The following is a 3,260-nucleotide window of genomic DNA, read 5'->3' as shown; positions in this document are numbered from 1 at the left end:
ATAACTGACTGAGGGTCAGTATACAGATATATAAAGAATTCCCATAAATCCAACAAAAAATAAAAATAAAACAGAGCAATAGGCCTTTCATAGATGAGGAAACCTGAATGATAAGTAAACATGCAGAAGGGTATGAAAAGATGCTTAATAAATGAAATGAGATATACTCTAACCTATGAAGTTGATGAAAGTTAAACAATCTGGCAACACCAAGTAAGGTCATGATAAAACAGGAATTCTCATGTATTGCTAACAAATCTATAAATGAATACAATTACTTTGGCAATTTCTAGTAAAGTTGAATATGCACATGCTCTCTGACCTTACAAATTCCCTTCGTTGATAGAAACCTAAAGAAGTCCTCATTCACAATACAAGGAAAAATGCACAACAATGTGCATTTCTCATATTAGGTAAAATTAGAAACCTCACTTAATTTGTCACAGTCTCCCTTCAATACTTCCAGTATATGACTTCATATACAGTATTAGAACCTTACATTACATTCCTTTTTCTCCCCTACAGGATTGTGTGCTATTGTTGCCATATATCTGAGTTTTACATGTTATAAATCCCATAACATATTGTTTTTATCCTTGCTTTAAACAGCCAAATATCTTTTAAAGTTATTTAAATAAGAAAGCAGTCTTTCATGTTTACCACTGTGATTGGCAGAACATTGGCCCCCCGAAAATGTCCATGTCCTAATTTCTAGAACCTGTGAATATGTTACCTTACGTTGCAAAAGAGACTTTGTAGATGAGATTAAGAATAAGGACATTGAGATGGAGAAATTATCCTGATTATTAGGTGGGCTCAATCTATTAACATGAGTCTTAGAAGTGGAAGAGGGAAACAAAAGAGTGAATCAGAAAAATGGCAGTGTGAGAAGATTCTGAGATGTAGGGGTTATAATATGCCAGGACTGAAAACTCTAAGAGCTCAGGGTAGTCCTTAGCTCTTAGAAGAAATGGATTCTTCCCTAGAGCCCCCAAAGTGAAGTTGAATCCAGCCTATGTAGCCCAACACCGAATTAAATCTCAGAGACAGAGGTTTGGGTGAAGTAGAAAAGAATAACTTTATTGTTTTGCCAGGCAGAGGGGCCACAGAGGGCTAATGCCCTCAAAACTGTGTGTCCCAACTTGGAGGAGGTAGTGAGAAGTTTTATAGTAATGGTTCAAAGAGGAGGGCGTGGTCACTCGTGGACATTCTTCTGATTGGTTGGTGGTGAGGTAGGTGGCAGTCAGCATCATCAACCTTCTGGTTACAACCGGTCTGGGGTCTACTGATTGTAGGCAGCAAACAGTTAACTTCTCCCACCTGGTGGGGGCTTCAGTGTCTGCAAAACAGCTCAAAGATATTGTTCTGTGTATCCCTTGAGGGAGAACCAGACCCTGCCCCAAGGCTGTACTATTGTTTTTTGACTGTTCTAGCTTGTCTCCCTTGTCTCTGCATCCCCTCCCTTCCCTGATTAGCAACTGTTTGAACCTGCCCTTTGGAACTCAGGAAGGTCATGGAGGCTGAATGAAGCCTATTTCCTGTAATCAAGAAATGGGGGACACAGAAAGGCTTTTGTGCCCAGGAGCCCCACAGGGCCCTGCTTGGTTTCAAAAGGAACACAGATTTGCCAATGCCTTGATTTTAGCTCAGTGAGACACGTGTCAGATTTCTGATATACAGAACTGTAAAAGAATACATTTCTGTTTTTTTACATCACCAAGTTTGTGGTAATTTGTTACAGCAACAATGGAAAACCAGTATGCCCTCATTTATATATATATATATATATATATATATATATATATATATATGATTTTTGTGTTCTACATTCCGTTATGTAGATCCAACTTTCCACCTAGTGTTATTTCCCTTTTGCCTGAAGGACTATAACATTTCTCGTAGCGCAGATCTGCTGGTAATGAATTCTTTCAGGTCTTTATGTTCAAAAAAGTCTTTATTTGCCTTAGCTTTTGACAGATATTCTCAAGTGATATAATATTCCAGTACTTTAAAGATGTTCCTCTGCTGTCTTCCACCTAATATATCTTTTTCCCCCCTCTGGCAGATAAATAGGAGAAAATATTTGTGATCTTGGATGAAGGAAAGCTTTCATAGATACAGTACAAAAACACAATCCAAAAAAGAAAAAAAAAGATATATTGTACTTCATCAAAACTAAGAACTTCTGTTCTTCAAAAGACATGGTTAAGAAGATGAAAATATAAGCCATAGACTGGGAGAAAATATTTAGAAATCACATATCTGATAAGGATTTGTATTCTGAATACATAAAGAACTCTCAAACCCAATAATAAGCAGACAAGCAACCCAACAAAAGAATAGGCAAAAGTTTTGAACAAACACGTCACCTAAAAAGACATATAGCTGGCAAATAAGCACATGAAGAGATGCTCAAAATCATTAATCATTAGAGAAATGCAAAAATCACAAAGAGATATTACTATTACATATTAGATGGTCTAAAATGCAAAAAAGTCTGTCCATATCAAGTGTTGATAAGGATGCGGAGCAACTGAAACTCCCATATACACTGCTGATGGGAATGTTGAATTGTACAACTGCTTGGAAAACAGTTTGGCAATTTTTTATAAAATTAAAACTATGTCTACCATATGACCCAGTAACACCATTCTTAGGTATTTACCCAAGAGAAATGAAAGCTTATGTCCACACAAAGACTTGTGCATAAATGCTTTATTTGTAAAAGCCAAAAGCTAGAAACAACCCAATTATCAGTGAACGTGTGAATGGATAAACAAATTAGTATAACCATAAAATGAAACACTAGTTAGTAATAAAAAGAAATGAATTACAAGCAACATGAATGAACCTCAAAATAACTATGCTGAGTGAAAGAAGCTAGATAAAAAAGGAGTACATACTGTATAATTCTATATATATAAATTCTAGAAAATGCAAACTAATCAATAGTGATATCAAGTAGATCAGTGATTGACTGAGGCTTGGGGCAGGGTAAGAGAAACGGGAGGATAACAAAGAAGCACAAGGAAATGTTCAGTGATGATAGATATGTTCATTATTGCTTGCCATGATACAGCAATGGTTTTATGAGTGCCATCACTTATCAATGAAAACATCAATTTATACACTTTACATAATGCAATCTATTATGTCACTTATATCTCAATAAGGCAGTTAATAAGAAACAAAAGCCAAACAATGATACCATTTCAGACCCATTAGTTTGACAAAAATAAATACCAAATGTTGGTGAGAAT

The sequence above is a fragment of the Phocoena phocoena genome, chromosome X, assembly GCF_963924675.1.
Source record: "Phocoena phocoena chromosome X, mPhoPho1.1, whole genome shotgun sequence".
In the NCBI taxonomy this organism is placed as follows: domain Eukaryota; kingdom Metazoa; phylum Chordata; class Mammalia; order Artiodactyla; family Phocoenidae; genus Phocoena; species Phocoena phocoena.
Note: the sequence above shows the minus strand (reverse complement) of the source record.